The sequence below is a fragment of the Tetrao urogallus genome (genome assembly GCF_951394365.1).
Source record: "Tetrao urogallus genome assembly, chromosome: 14".
Classification (NCBI taxonomy): domain Eukaryota; kingdom Metazoa; phylum Chordata; class Aves; order Galliformes; family Phasianidae; genus Tetrao; species Tetrao urogallus.
In genome coordinates, this window is record NC_136827.1 from 8,217,202 (window position 1) to 8,234,229 (window position 17,028).

Sequence of the window (17,028 nt, forward strand, 5' to 3'; positions counted from 1 at the left end):
GAGAGAATGGGGTGACATAACTGCTGCAATTGGAGACCATTTCCAAGGGACAATTCAAGACTGTCTTGAGCAGAGTGAGGAGAAAACAAACACAGCAGTCTCTGACAGCATGAAAGCATTGCAAAATGTCAACTATCTGCTCACTACAGCTGCTGTGGGTGTCCTCCAGCAAACCGCAGCAGCAGAAAAAATGATGGCAGCAATACAGAGAGTAAAAAGCTCCTGCAAAGGGGAAGAAACCTTTATCAATATACACAGATTTCCCTGTGAGCTTTCCAGTTTACATAAGCTAAGGAGTGAAGGTTAGCTCGCATCTACTTTACTGAGATGCATCCATCTTGAATCTATTCTGCAGGCTGCGCTCTCCCAGATGTTTCCGGTAGCTGGATGGTGGTCGGTCTGCTGCCTGCCTTTGCCAGCTGTGCAGCCTGCTCCTGCGCTGCCAAATGTTTTGCCTGCAGACTGTATTTCCTCGTCTGGAGTTGGGTTTTCTTAATTACCCGCCTGTGTTCCTGCCTTACAGAAATTATTTGTTCCTGCCAGGCACTAAATCCAATGGTTGTGGGAGGTGTTTATGTGGGAATAAAAATGGCAGGCTGACAAATCCCTAGTGGCAAAGTTTTCTCTGGTGGACTTTTCACACTGAAACAGAGGAAGATGAAGAGGGCTGGGATGAGAGCCAGCCGTCCAACTGCTGTTCTGAAAATTAGCTGTGCTTCTCTTTTCTGAGTAGCGGTTGTTAAGTTTGAATTTAGCACGGTGTCAAGTGTGGGTTTCATGATCTCAGCTTGTGCTCACCCTGAGCTGTTCTGGGGGGAGCTTGGCAGCACTCAGAAGGGACACAGGCACCACTGCTTCAGCTTTACCTATTCTGGAGCAAAGCTGTGCAAGCGGTTTAAATGCAGAGAATATTTCTAAGAAAACCGTGGGGTTTTCTTCCTTAGGGAGGTTGTAGATTTAAATTTATTTAATGAAAGCTGTGCTTCCTTAAGCCCAGGTGCCTTTCTGCATGAAAATCAGATGACCGAAGTGTGGGTTCTAGACCAAATTCCTGATGGCAGCCAAAGACGATATGCATGCTCATGGGGAGGCACAGAAGTGAGAACTGTGTTTGCTGAAACAACTAGGGAGGAAGGATGCCATGGTATCCATTAAGAATTCAGCAGCTGAACTTCTGCATGGGTCTCAGAGCCATCTGGGGCTTTCACTCACTGACTTGTCTTCTTTCGCTTCTCCAAACTCACTGTAGCTCCTGATTTTTTGACACCGTGTGCAGTTTCTCTTCCAGTTTATTGCCCTGGGTGACACCAGTTGCTATTTTGTCACTCTCTCCTTGCCATCACGCTGTCTTATTAAGAGAGAAGCGTTTGCATGAATTAGTCAGAGAAGCATCCGCAATCAAACTAACACACAAAAGAGGTGGTAAATATTGACTCTTGTTGCTGTTAACTTGCCATGCCTCCAGCTGCATGGGAAAGGAGTGATAGCTGCATTGCTGAAGCTGATGACAGCTTGACTGACCTGGAGCTCAGGTTTATCTACTGGGGGACACACAGTAGTCACAGCTCCTGGGTTCTGCCTCCAGCTGGGCAGCATCCTCCCTCAGTGCTGCCTCAAGCACACAGCCAGGTGTCCTAAACTGTGGGCCCAGGGCTGGGCAGCAGCTGCTGGATGCTCGCGAGGAGCTGGCTGGCACCACAGCTTGGCTCTGCTCCTTATTTCCAGCTTGCTACTTCAATTAGAAGTAGCTAAATATACACAAGTGCTTTCCCAATATTATTTTCCATCTATGCAAGAGAAGAGGGATGCTATGCAGGCATGGAGGAGAGGTGTATATCTTGTCCTCTATTTGGGAGTGAGGGGAGGAAGGTCTGGATGAAACGAATTTGCTTCCAGATATAGCTCCTGCTACAAGGACTTCAGAAAGCTCTTTGAGGATCAGTCAACCTTTTTCTGCATGGTCTAAAGGGAAGTGATACAAACAAATAGAGATCCCAGCATAGTATGGCCTAGAAGCCCATTTCTCTGTCCTGTCTGCTTCACAATACGCAGCCAAACTCACTTTAATAATGCTCCTAAGAAGGCCAGAATTGTCTCCTAGAAAGCAGAAAAGTTGTCTGGGTGACTGCTTCATATCCAGATGTCTGGGAGAGCTACCCAGAGGTACCCCCAGCTCCCATCATCTTTCTTGGTGTCAGCAGGTGTGGCATCCACTGCAAGGATGAGAAGTATATTTCACCTATCCCAAACTACATGTTCCTTATTTGCAGGTGGAAGAAGCATCTTATCTTTACCTTTGTACAAGCAAAAGCTTGTCCTGAAAACTGACCTGTAGTGTCCTTCCAGGACTCGCTGCAGGTCATCTACACCAGCTTTGCATCAGCCCTGCTGTGAAAGCTATGTTCTCCCCTTACAATCCCAGGACAAACTCAGCGAGTGGTACAAATGTGTTCTGATGATTTAGGTGTGTGATGACTTTGTGTGTGATTTGGCGCATCATCCAACCTGTCGGCAGAAACATCCACTTGAGAGCAGATGTTTCAAGTATTTTCTCCTTCTGAGAGCTAAAAAGAAAAAAAAAAAGCCTTAGGCATTGGGTAGAAATAGAAGGTACAAAACTTCCTTCCTAGACAACTTCAGAGAAAACAGAAAAACAAAACAGAAAAGCAGAAGTCGTGTTCTTCAAGCACGAAAGTTGTGTAGGAACTGGCTGCTGGCCTCACTGGTTGTGCTGAGACAACCCTGTGCAGGTGGAAATATTCTGGTGCCTGCATGTCTCAGCTTCTCAACGTGCAGACGCATGACAGAGAGACCTTCAGCTCTCTTGAGCCCCACGGTCCAGCTGCCGGTTGTGCACCACTGTAAACCAATGAAACTGGGATGGTGCAGTGAGTTGGAAGTTTGTTTGTGTCCCAGCCTGGAGGAAAGGAGGTGGCCCCTTCCAGAATGATTAGGAGATGGAAAGATATCAAATGCTTCCCCCAGAATAGCAGCTATTCCATAGCACAGGACTTGGAGGCACAGTTCGGATAAAAGCAGAAGGGAATGGCAGCATATAGCGAATTGCCTGATGCCAAGTGGAATTTTTCCAGCCATGTTCGAGGAACTTGGGTCCAAGTCCTGCTTTGAAGGCCTCAGGTCAGAGGCTATATATAAACCACGCTGAATTTGCTGGCAGCGAGGATGGGGTGGACAGTGCCCAGCACCTCCCTGCCCCGTCATCTTCTCTTGGAAAAGTTTCTTTAAAGGTCTAAAAGTGCTTTCTGGTACAAAGGTAAAGATAAGATGCTTCTTCCATCTGCAAATAAGGAACATGTAGTTTGGGACAGGTGAAATATACTTCTCATCCTTGCAGACACCTGCTGACACCAAGAAAGTTGATGGGAGCTGGGGGTGCCTCTGGGTAGCTATCTCAGACATCTTCATCCTATTCCTTGGACAGACTAAAGTGTTTCTGACTTTCTTTGAGCCCTTCCTGAGCATCAGGCCTGCTCTGAAGGAGAGAACAGCCCTGGCTGCATGCCTCTATCTCTCCTGAAAGAGAGCATCCCATCGACACCATAATCATCAGCCACCAGCAGAGCAACCCCATGCAAATGCTGCTACTCACCATCACAACCCAGCCCCAGACCTACATGAAAACTTTATTTCCTGGACTGACTTCAAGCTTTAAGATGCACAGGCAGCCACACTGGGATGTAAAAGGCTGGCTGGATTACTCAGGCTTTGAGCACCATCTCCTGTCCTGTTGGCTCAGCTCCATCAGGGTACCAGCACACATTGCCTGCAGCCAACAAGCAGCAGAGATACAAGGGGTGGGCTGCTGACTGTGGTCCACAACCCTCCACACCTTTCCTGGGGCAGTACCATCATTTCTAGGCCATGATAAAGAGCCCTCGGGATTTCCTAGCACGAATTTGACTCTCTTCACACAGGGGTCAGAACAGAGGGTGGGAGCAGAGGGAAGCTGCCTAGATTACTTCTGGAGTTCGCATCATCCTGACAGCCAGTTCTCCCAGCTCTGAAGTTCTGTCTCGTCAGTAAAGGAGGCCGGTGCTGCTTTCTGTGAGGAGCTTGTAATTACTCGGCCTCTCGGGAGCTGCAGCGTTTATCGCATTAGTAACAGCTTCAGCACAGAGGCATTTTCCTGGAGCTAAATGCCGCTCCGCTGTAATGCAATGCTCAGCTTTGGCAGGGGTCAGATTTGACGTCAGTGACACATACTGGCTCTGGTCCTGGGTGACATTGATGCCCGGGCACCCTCCTGCCCTCGCCTTCCCTGCACCAAGCAGTCCCAGGAAGGAGCTGGAGCTGCGCTCAGGCCCACGTGCAGCTGCCACCTTCCTGCCCCATGCTCCATCTCCCCAGAGACATCCAACCATCGTCAGCTGGTGACTGTGCCCAAGTTCACATCCCCTCACTGCTCCATGCCGGTGCCACTGGAACCACAGAGCTGCTGATCTGAAAAAAGGGAGAGAGCACAGCCAGGCTTGTGCCACATGGGACAGCCTGGTCACTGTCAGCCTTCGTGTGGCATGCTCCTCATGTAAACACGTTTCTGTGTGTGGATGCAGGCTCACTAACACCACCAGTTGCTCCAGCCAATGTGACGCCATCTGCTGGGGCCTGCAGACCTGATTCCTCCCTGGGGCTGGGTGGGAGCAGCTGCAGTGTCGCTGCTTGGAGCTGAAGGCTGCTTGGGAGCCTTATCCTCAGAAATCCGCATCCCACCCACAGGAGGAATGGTAAGCCAAGTGAATCCTCCCTGTTTGTGAGTACATTCCCTGACCCAATGTGGCTCCTTCTGAGCTAAGGCATTCCCCATGCAAGTACTGCCTCATGCAAGTACCAGCCAGGCTTTCGGTATGGATGTAGCATCCTTCCTCATAACTTCATTCTCTACCAGGTTCAACACTGTATATGGAGCAGTAGATGTGAATGAAGTTGCCTCAAAAGAGCTCTGTAAGAGCATCACCAGCCCAAGCTGTCCTTCCTTCCCTGCCCGAGATGGATGTTTTTGATGGGTGAGGGCAGGACTGCTGCTTCGCACTGGCCTCACCAACTCATTCCTTGCAACTGCGCCTCGGCTTGGCCACCCAGAAAGTTTCTCACTGTGGGCCCTGCTTCACAGGGATACTGGGCTGGATGTGTCTCAAAGGGTCTACATATCTTACCAAGGATTTTCACAGGCCATCAGCCTATTTTTCAAACACAGCTTTGATAAAGGTCTCCATTTCCAGCAGCCTGACTCAGCTGCTGACCCTCTGGGAGGAGAAATCAAAGCCCTCAGCTTCTTCTCCCACAGCCATCTAAAGACAGGGCAGAGCAAAGATGGGAGACTTTATGTCAGCTGGCTTGTAGAATTGATGGACCACTCTCTTGCCTGTCTCAACAAGATGAAGGCCGTGCCAAAGTAGCCTTTGCCATGTAACATTTCCTTTAGTAGTACTGAACACTTCAGTGCTTCCAGTGCATCTCTGATCCTCTCACTCCCTCAAATGGAAAGGAGAAAACACAACCCATGGTGCCTTTATGAAACAAAATATCGCAATATATAGAGATGATGAAGTTACTTTGCTTCTGGCAATCTGTTTTCAGCTCCCTCTAATTTGTTAATAGTGTTATAATTATACCAGCAATTACAAATGGTTTTGTCTTTATTTACTGAAGTATTTCCCCATCTCATACAGTAATATGAACGTTGGCACAGTTTGGTGATTTTCTGCAGGAAACACAGAGCTGAAACACACTGCTAAGACAGATGTGTGCTGGGGAACAGGCAGTCCCTAAGGAATCCTCTCTGCTACCAGGGCTAACTACTGTGCAGTGCTGTCAGTAAAGCCAAATTTATTATTGCTTTAAATTCAAATAAACAATTCACACAGCAAGTTATTTAAGTAATAATTGCATAACCAAATCTAAAATTATATATTCCAGAGAGACATATACAGGGTAATTCTGATCATTACTGGGAAAAAAATAGCAACACGCCAGAAGAGCTAAAGCAGGGGGAAATACAGAGCCCCCAGAATAGCACCTATGAACCAGCTCTGTATTTTTAGCCTCCTGTGAGTCCAGGAGAGGACAGGACATGGGCAGAGACTCTGTGCCTTTAGCTGAGACCCACAGGGTCTGCCCTTGGGCAACTCCAAGCTGCAGACCCTCCCCATAACAGCACCAGGAAAGTTCTTGCATGGCAGCAGATGTTGTCCACACAACATGCCGAGCCAGCAAAGCTGTCTTGTCCATACATCTCTGTTTACAGCACAGCTGCATGGGCACAGCCAGCTCGGCTGGGTCAGCAGGATGTGGCAGGGGACACCTGGTTGGAGGCAGAGGAAAGAAGGGAAGAAATGCGATCCAGCGCATTTTCACCCGCTCTTGATTTGGAAATGCCACATCATCCTTAATGGTCTGTGTAATCAAAAAGTGCTTCACTCTGAACATGAAACCTCTTACAAAAGAAGCATCACTCTTGGCTAAAATGTCCAGAATCCCTGTGGTGCAGTAATAAATGAGATGAATGCAGGGATGTGGGAGCTTCTCATGTAACAGCTGAATGTGGATGCCAAAGTGCAAATATCTTGATTGCCTTGGAGCAAGCAGGCCGTGCCCACAGTTTTGATATATGAGTGGCCTCATGAAAACAAAGGCATAGCAGCATTGTGCTAGAAGCCAGGCAGAATCAGCAGCAGAGAGAGGTTTTTCAAACTCCATCCATTCTAACCAGAAGGCAGGCCTGCCCACACAAGTTTCCTGGGTGCCACAGATAAAGACACTTATACTGATTGCCAGAGGCACAAAGAAATGGGAAAACCATTCTGGTTATCATTCTGCTTCAAAGCTAACAAAAAGGCATTGCAGATCTCTAGCGCTGCAGAGCTGCAGCTAAGCAATGTAAAATTCATCCATGAAATCTAATAGCATGGCAAGAGAGGAACAGTTAGAAGCTCAGCTGTGCTGAGCAAATGTCAGGAGAAATAAGTTTCACTGTATTGAACATTGCTGCCCACATGTTCCCAAACCCATATAGCTGTGCCTACTTTCCAGAATGCCCTGTTTGTTTCTGCAGCATTGCAGCTCTGCTTCTCAGAGCCTCCTTCACACTGCCCCCTGCACACAGCGTGGCTGGAGGGAACTTGTGCATGCTCCTTTCTTGGTGCCAAGGACTGGCCAAGGTGGCTGGTCCACATTATAAATATGGCCCTGAACTAGTAGGTTTTTGCAAGCAGTTCACTTTTTACAATGAAGTAAGGATCAGAGCTTCTAGTTTTACCTACCAGTACTCATATCTATGTGGCCAGTTCAAAGGGAACCTGCTCAGTGATGGACAGTGAATTACATAGCCTGCATTTGTAACAGACACCACCAAGCTCCAAAATGTGTCTTAGTACATCTGCTCTGTAAGTCTTTACTTAAAATTTTGGTGTACAGGTTGATTTCTGGAGCTCTGAGAACACAGCCAAAGCTGGAGTACCAACTCGAGTACATCATATATCCTAAGCTCCAGATCTGATCCTGAACGTGCTCCAAAGTCAGTCCAGTCAAATTCAGGCAAATATTTCCCAAAATGACCCATGGCCCCAGACACTTCCAGAAGGTTTCCAGAGGTCTGTCAACTTCTGCAACCTGCCTGTTTGTAGCTTTGCAACCTCTGACAACAGCTTGTCCTTACTCATCTCCTCCAAGCAAACTGTTTTTAGCCCAGGGATAGATGTGTCAGGTTGCTGGTGACTAATGGAGCCTCACCCCAATTAAGCCAACACATAAGTCTGCTGAGGGTCACCAGAGATAGCAGGAGCTCACTGCCTCCATAAGCTAAGTACGTGCTAGCACACATCCCTGCCCCAAGGCTGCTTCCAGCTTGCAGAAAGACAAATGGCCCTGATAGGAAGTGGGAGGAAGGATAAGCATTAGGCACTGTGTCAAAGAAAGGGGTCTTAGGGTATGGGACAGTCATTGGCCTGAAGGACAGGCAGAGAGAGTGGCTGTCAGCAAAGGCCAAGGTGCAAGAAGCCAGAAGCAAGCTCTGCTGTGGCACCAAAGCTGTTTTGCTCCATGTGTCACTATGGCTGCATCCCAGGGCAGGGCACCAGGGAGCACAGCAGCTGGTGGGAGCAGCCCTGCTGCAGGGAGGTGTTCCCACATCTCGTGCTGAGACATCAGAAAGCTGTGCTGATGCTGCAGCTCCTTCCCCAAAGGGGACAGCGGTAGGTTTTAGTTTCTGATGCTCAGAGATCTATTTTCAAAATATTTTTAAGAATTACATTCTCTTTGGCACCTGTGTCCCTCTGTTTGGTGAAAGTTATCCAACAACCGCAAAGTCATTGAGAGAATTAAAGAGAGAAAAAATATTTAAGTCTTATTTCCTTAAGATTAAAAACCCAACATCCCTTTTTGAAATGTTCACCCCTCACATGGAATTACAGGTTATAATTGTTGTAGCTGACACAGCTAACAATGTGAAACAGTCCAAGGCTGCTCTCAGTGCAGACATCACTCAGCTCTTAGAGCTGAGGCCTGAGACTCCCAGGTACGCAAAGAGGTGATGCCAGGCCCCTTCCAGGCACTCATCTGGCCATGCAATGTCCCTCGCCGCATCTCCCTCCTCACAGCTGTAGAATATGTCTGTGTACCTCCATGTGCAGCCTCCCAGAAAGGAACAAAATGCTCTCAGAAGAAGACATTCAGAGCAAAACAGGACCGAAGCCAGCACTAACCCTGGCAGCAAAACAAGCAGCCCTTCCTGTGATGGATGGAAAAGCAAGAAGGTCGATGTGGATTGAAAGAGCTTTCCAGTCCCTGGTCCTGGTGGCAGATGTCCAGCCCTGGTACACTGGGTGGTTTGTTCAGTGCCCAGTGTGGAAGGAGGGAGATGAAGAGCCAGGCAGTGAGCCATGAGCAGGGTTCTGTAACTCCTCAGTGCAGGTATTTGGGTACAGGAGAATGAAATCTTGCATGCATGGCTGCCCAGTGCAGGACTTGCTGTGACAGCTGGATAAGCGCTGTAGCATAGGAGGTTCTGATCAGCATCTGCCACCAAACAGCAGCAGAAGTAACCTCCCCTAATGAAAGGATGTCACTTAGGTCCAGGGCTCCACTCTGGGTCGCTCCCACGTTGAATCCCTCTCTTATTTCACATTTAGGCGCTGTGATGAATTAATAATGGCAGAGCATTAATGGGCACACTGTTTTCTGTTGGTCCAGCCTGGCTCACATCACTCTGCTGCCTGCAGCAATCACTGCTAGCACACGGCTCCAACCATGAAATACAACACAGCCCCTGGAGGCTCAGTCTGTCCTGTGCCTGATGCTTAGTTTGTGTGCTTGGTCCTAATAGATACTTTCCAGGCTACTGGGCCTGTGATGCTCTTGGCTTCTTGTCTAGCCCAAGGACACAGCACAGTCACTGAAAAGTAGGGAAATAGAAAACAGCATGGCAATTTGAAATTATTTCAGTGCAGTGGTCTTTAGCCACCTCAGCTTGTCCCTAGCCTGGGTTTTCTGACTGGCATGTGACTGGATGGAGTCCCATTGGTGGAATGGAGGGAATGCCCCACCACACCTGAACCTCAGTTGGAGAGTGCTGCAGTCACCAGGTTACAGCACAGGGCAATAAACAACATGGGAAGTAGGATACTAATCCCAGGTCTGGCTCACTTATAGGCAGGGGAGACTGTGGGGAAAACCTTGCTGCTTCCTCACTAATTATCCTGCCCTGTTGCATTGTCTGCTTGGTGCATACCCTTTCCTGGAGGCAATGAAGCATTAAGCATTTCATGAGCTAGAAGAACAAGGGAAGTGTATGAAGTGCTGCTGGCACTATATTCACAAGCACAGAGAGGGAACAGAGTGATTTTTATTTTCCACCACACTTAGATGATTGTTATAAAGCTCTCAAAGATGCCTGGCACTGGGGGATGCAGCAGCAGGAAGAGTGATTGCAGAGCATCACTACAGGGTGGTCAGCATCTTTGCAGGCTGTGATAAACAGCCCTGGGGGTGCCACTGGGAGCAGCTCCCTGCAGAACAAGCTGGATAAAAGGTATATGTTTCTTCTCTGTATTAAAACACGTGGGAGATTGTTGGGCATAGTCTGCATTTGTATTTGCATTTACTGCATCTATTTTGCCTTCTGCTTTCTGTTCACCCATCACTTGTATGACACTGCGTAGCAAATGAGTGGGAAGCCCTGCTGTACTCCTTTATACAATCACTCTCTTCCTCTCCTGGTGTGTTGCGATGATAGAGACTTAAGAAGTCTTTTTCAGACCATTGGAATTTATTTTACACAGTCCACTTAGCCTCTGGAGGAGAGGAATATGCATCCTGGAGTCTGAAAGGGACTCTGGGGCTAACTGGGGAGCAGCCTTTCTAATCCACTGCTCTTTAGAAATGGCAGTCCTTCATAATTCAGGATCTCTTCTGCCAAATCCAAACTGTATGCATCCAAAGTGACTTTAAATAAGCAATCCTGCAGCCACAAATAATGTATGGTGAGAAATAGCTGGTCACTTAGCAGTCCTCCTGTATGGTAACTGCTGAGTCACGGCCTGAACCACTGACTGAGCACCTGGGGACCCAGTCAGCCCTGGGAGCACAGGTGAAGGCAATTCAGCTGTGTGACCAGAAGGGCTGCAGCCTGGCTGCACCTCATTTAAGGGCTGACTGCCACGGGGAAAGGTTTTCTGGTTGGAGATCCCTTCCAATGTGGAGTTTTCCTTGTGAGCCTGGATCATCAGAGATGGGTGAGCACATTTCCTTTATAATGCATTTCTGTTGTGCTTCAATCCCTTTGCCATTGCATCTCCTGGATCACCATTCCCCCACTTCGATCTTTCTGATTGTTATTCTTGCTCTTCCCATGTCCCACAGGAAGCACAGGCAGGTTGGAACGTTCATTTGCTGACACATCTGCACTGTTTTCTTTTCATCTCTCTTTTGTAAATAGCACCATTTGTGTGTCACTGAATACAGGGGGTGTCATAGGGCCTGTTGCCGCCGTGTCTCTCATTTTGACAGGAATCAGCTTCTGCACCAAGTGAAAATTAACCATTAGGCTCTTGGGATCATTTCCTTCACAGCTTCGGCAGTTGCCAGTATCCTCCTGCTCCCCCTGCTGAAGGGCAGGTTGTGTTCAGGCCCTTGAATGACCGGGTGGGTGGCTCATGGATCTGCTGATCTATTTGAGGTGTGCTGAAGGTACTGAGTGCCTCTACAGAAATGATGATAGCTTACTGTTGCTGCATCCAGACTCTAAGGTTAAATGGAGATAGAGGAGAAAAAATTTAAACTGTTCAATGCTGTGGTTAAATTCAGGTATTGCACACTGAGGCTTTTAAGGTCTAAGCTCAGCTCTGCTATTAATCTGATACTAGCACAGAGGTTTGGCCAAGCTTCCTGACTGCTCTATTGATCTTTCCCAGTGGCAACAGCTGAACAACAGCTTGGAGCACTGAGGATTTGTTTGTTAATTTCTTTGTAGACCATCATGAAATTCATTTTCAGTTTAGTTTGTGGACCTAAGAAAGTTCCAGCAATGATTTCAGAGCACACTGTGGATCTGAGGCACCTCCTAAGAAATGGGCTTGTCCTCTGTTCCTTCATTCTGTCCCTTTGGTCAGTTCTTCTGGGCCAAGGAAAGCAGTAACAGAAAAAAAAAAGAAAAAAAAAATTAATTCCTGATGTATTTATCAGTTCGTATGAAGGATGCAGCTCCCAAGATTAAAGAATATAATTTCCAGCTGATTAACCAATTATACAAGCTTGATATACGAGGCAGGTGCGCAGCAAGCACTGGCTGCCTCTGGTGGAACAATGTGAAAGCAGCCTCAAACATGCTAGATTCTTGCAGCCTAGGAGAAGACAAGGAAAATTGGAGTCAACAGTGGTTCTGTGTCCTGCTGTTTGCTGTGTCCAGATCTCCCAGCCTGGGCAGGATCTCTGACATGTGAAGCATCAGGCTGAACATCCCAACTTTTTTTTTCCATCAGCTGAGGTGATAAAAATTATTGTATCAGTGCCCCATGGTAAAAAGTAATATGTGCATAGATGGAAGGAGTGGGTCTGGGTAAGAAAAATGTGGTCTTGTACCCTGCAGACAAGCAGTGCCCACTGACACACTTTGCAGATCTGCGGTTGTGACTGCGTTAACCTAAAGCTTTCTGAAGAAAGCAGTGTTTCACAGCTGACAGCTGCGAGGCTGGTGAGGAATGATCTAGTACAAAACAGGCTGTGTAGCTTACTGCGTAACTGGGACTTGCTGAGTTCCATTCTCTGCAAGGGTATCTCTAAAGCATTCCTTATCACGACTCATAGGAGTCTGCCAAAGCCTGCCACCCCTTCCCTCCTACAAACCACCCCAATGGAGCGATCCCACTTCCTGCTGGCCAGCACCATTTGTGACCACCCCTGTGCTAACAAAAGTGCATTTATGTATTCATCCCATAAACTGCAATAAACTAAATACAGCTGGGGACAAAAATTGAAAGACTTCTTACCAAATGGAGCAATTTCCTTATTAAAGATCTTTCAGAAAATGAAAGCTGACATGATTCAGCCTCTAGAAGAGGAGCAAATATTTATTACCAGTGGGGAATGTGAAGAGCGGGAGGTAACGTGTAGTTACACAGTATGGGCTATTCAGAGTCCATTCATTTTTTCTGTAATAAACACAACCTGGCAAGGAGTGTTTCTCTTGTGTCCTCTCTCCTTGTAAGCTCTGTTTCTTAGGAGGATTCTTTATGGCCTTTGAAAGGCTGTAAGAGTTCAGACTGCACAGCAGGGAGACCTGCAGAGACAGAGGGGGAAAAGCAGCAGAGGGAAAAGCCATGGGTGGAAACCGACTGAGAGGAGGGCAGTGGCTGGATAAATAATATCATATTAAGTAGAATTCAAGAGCCAGACCTGCCATGCTGTGTTAACAGGGGGTGAATAATTACAGGAGAGGTTAGAAGGTGAAAGCCTGTCTCCTGTAGGGAATGAGGAGAGGATAATAAGCTTAGCACACTCACAAAGGCAGCCAAGGAAATCTGACCCCTTATCACACGGTTATCTGTAGAGAAGTAGATGAGATTAGGCCCATAATGGGATTGGTGCCACATGAAGCTTTGCATTTCTGACGTCCAAGGAGGTTACTGACACCAATCCCTGCTAATTTATTGAATTGCTGCAATAAAAATGCCTTCCCTACTGGAAATAGCAGAGAGTAACAGAATAAGCCTCTTGAGTAAAAGAGGATTCATTGCCTGAAGAGGATTTGCAGGGCAGTGCCGTTATTGAGTTAGCAGATTCGGAGGCAGCCAGCTGCTCCGAGAGGCAGAGCTGAATAATGATGCTCCCCCAACTGGCTCCTGCTGCCGTGCCGAGGAGGACCTGCTCCAAGAGGTCCCTTCATTTCTAGGCTGTGTTAGCACAGCATTTGGGGCAGGAGAAGGTCTTCGTGCTCCCCACCGTTCTCCTGGCTGCTCGTGATGCTAACCCCAAGATGGGTACCTCCGTGTTGGTTGGGTTCACCATCACTCCTCCTCCTTCCTCCCCCCATTGCCCGATCCTGCTGGGATCACGGACAGCACCAGGTCCTCCTGGGTGGGATCACACAGGGTGCAAGGAAACCTCGTGGCAAATGCCCCATCTCCCTACAGACACTTCCCCTCCTCTGAGCTTAAGATCTGCTTCGCAGAGACCTTTTATTCCATTTGCAATGAACTTTTTATTATTTTCGCTGTTTGACATTTTCTCCCCACAATTTGTGAGCTTCTCATCCCCTGTGTGGCTCCAACACATTAGTATCCTGGGAGCTCATGACAGCTATTGACAGAAAATGTTGTTTAAGTGGTGGCGACTGATAAAGCACAGATGGAGATGGGTTGAAGTTGGCTGTAAACAATTATTGCATAAAAAGCATGTGATTACAGTAGTGCTTTGAGAGCAAGTCAGCTAAAACAAGCTGAAGATGAAAAATGTTGGGAATAATAAATAATGTGAGAACTGGTTTTCAGAGGGCAGCAGATTTACAACACACCCTGACCAGAAAATAAAAGGGAAAAAAGGCTGAATTCTTTGAGCCCTTCCAGGCACAAAAGTGCTTATGATGAAGTCAAAATGCATCATCTCAACATCTTCAAAATCAGGTGATCTGCTTAGAGGCTAACACCAAAGTGGTCAGATTTCAGTTTTGATTTCATTTTGAAGTGACCTTTGTTGTCAAAGGTGGACCATTCTGTGAAAGGGATGCACCAAAGGGTTAAATTGTCCATAAATGAAACTGAATGAAAGGTTTTGAGTGGAGCCAAAAGAATATTTTTCGTCTTTTTTTTTTTAATTATTATTAAAGAAGGAAATAAAAATGTTTTGATGCAACGCAGACAAAATTTTTATTAGGTTTTTCTATTCAAGCACCAATGAAAACAAGCCCTCTTTTTTTCCCCTGTGCTAATAAAGAGCATTTTTGGCAGGCGTGGGTAAAACCCCAAGAACCAGCTTTTCGTTTGCACTCCGTGGTGTCATACCAAGAACAATTTTTCCACTTAACCAAGCCATAACTTGGCATGTTCAGCAAATTCCTCCCAGAGGAAACTGGGATGGAGCAGGAGGCAGCGGGGCCAAGAAAGCAGCGCTGTGGCAGAGTGCTGTGGGAAAGCATCGCCAAGGTGCGCAGGTCTGCTCCGTGCTGATACACAGAGTTGTTTCCCCTTCTCTTATATTGCATCCATCTGAACACATCTGCATTTCTGTGCTGATCTGGGGCTACATCTAAGAAGACTTTCAGCTCCATAATGGCCCAGCTTGGAAAAGCCGGCAAGCATTACAACCAAAGCCTTCAAGATGACAAATAGAGATGGGCTTACTCCTTGCAGAGCACTTGTTCTTGTTGCTGGGAAGATGGATAGATGGATGGATAGATAAAGCAGCCATTCCCATGGGGAAGGCACACTGAGGGTTTGGCTCTCGCAGCCCATTGGAGCAAGGTTTAAGCCTTTCTGTCTGTTTGTTTTAAATGTCCCAAATATGATGCTGACATAGAATTATTTGAACGATGATGGCAGTGTGAGCTGCCACAATGGGATGGTGGGAAGCTGTCACGTAATTCAGCCAAAGGACAGACCTGGAGCACAGAAGGAGGAGGACAGCAGAGTGGGTCCTGTAGGACACAGACACTGGTTTCCTCTTGGAAACATTGGCTGTTTCACAGGGGTGGTATCTCAGAAGGGTGCTTGACTCCCACTGTCAGCTCCTTGAAGAACAGCCTTCCCTGACACCAGCAGCCATTGGTATGAAGCTTCTCACTAACAGACTTTTCCAAAACAATACATTTCAGCCAGAAGAGGGTTCAAGTCTGCAAAATAATCCCACAATTGGATGTAAACTTAGCTCCCCATCCTGAGCACCAGCTGGCTTTCCAGCACCACAGGTTCATGCCAGCGATCCTCCCTTCAGAGCCAAGGCCAAGGAGCAGGATCCATTGGAGAAGTGGCTTCCACACCACAGTGCCCTTGTTCCCAGTGTCAGTATCACAGTCTTTGGAACCAGACCAAAAGTTTGCATTTAGATTTGCTTGCTTCTTACGGGCATTTTCCACTGGCAAAAAACGATGACGCACAGGGAAAAAAAACTGGAGAAGGCCCTTCTGTCTTTCCTCGCCTCCCCTCCTGCAGTCCCCTCCGTTTCTTTCTCATCATTTAATTGGAAAGTATATTTGCTCACCCTTGCTTTGTGACGCACTGCAGATATCATGTTCCCACCTGATTGCTTCCCCTTTGTTTGCCTGTATATTAATTCTCAGCTCACTGCCCCTGGCTGCAGAACCAGCCTCTGCCCGAGCACAGCCCTGCAGGTCCTGCTCACACAGCAGGTGAGGCCTCCTGGCTTTCTCACCACCTGATGAAAGAACACTGTGTCTGGGATGGCAGCTTGGATTTCCATGCCAGGGAGGGGGCACACACTGGTCCCCAAGGGAGGGAGGTGGTGATGGATTCATCCCTGTCCATACGGTAAAATCAGATGCCTGTGATTCCTGGCAGTAACAAAACCCTGCAGCCCCAGAAACAAGGCTTTTGGAACCAGGGCGCCTTGTCTCACTTCCCAGGCAGCTGATGTCCTTCAGCACTCTCAGCCCAGGGAGCACAAGCAGCAGGGTCTCATCTTCCCCTGCAGCAGGAAGGACCTGTTGCATACTGTTCCCTTCCCATCGCTGCTCCATTGCTGCAGCTCAGGGGTTCCCAGCCCAGTGCCACAGAGCTGTGCAAGAGACATTGCACCAATTCCTGATGTCTTCCCTGTTTGCACGTGGTTTGGGAACATCCCTCTCTGCACCAGTGGTGAGTCTGTCGCACCATCCACCTTCCAAACGGTGGCATCAGGTTTTAGCAATTGTGCTCAGAGGTCTGGGTAGAAAAGAAGATTTTTTCTTCTCATCTCTTCTTGAGATGAGATCGATGGGAAAGCACCACTCATGGGAAAGCTGTAGAGTCTGCTACACAGACCGTGGTTGAAGCAGGAGGAGATGCTGTGGATTCTCCCTTACTGCCTTTGCCAATAGGGTTGCAGCAGAGCATGTGTGCTCCTGTTGGCTCCACATGCAGCTACTGCTTCTGTCTGCACCTATCCCTCACTGCTTCATCCTCACAGGGTGAGGAGAGTTTCAGGTGGTGTGAGAAAGTCACAAGATCCTCCCGCTGTGCCCCTTAATCTGTTCCTTTTTCAGGTGGTGAATTGCACAAAGTAAGGCTCATGAGGCTCGTCTCTCCCTGTACCCTCCAGACCTCCATCATTCAGTGCTATCTGTAATGTAATTATACCTCCTATCAGCTCTGTGAGCAGTAATAAAGCCTTGCAGCACAACAAGTGGTCTGGATTATGTTTATCAATTCAGATGAACAATAGAAAGGAATGCAATGAAAAATCCAGAAACAGTTTGAGGCAGAAACCAACTCCCATATATTTAGCAGTGCCAGCCCAGAGTGGCACAAACACAGCTGAACACCACACCATGCAAATTTTGTCATGGAGCTCCTCCTGTGTATTACT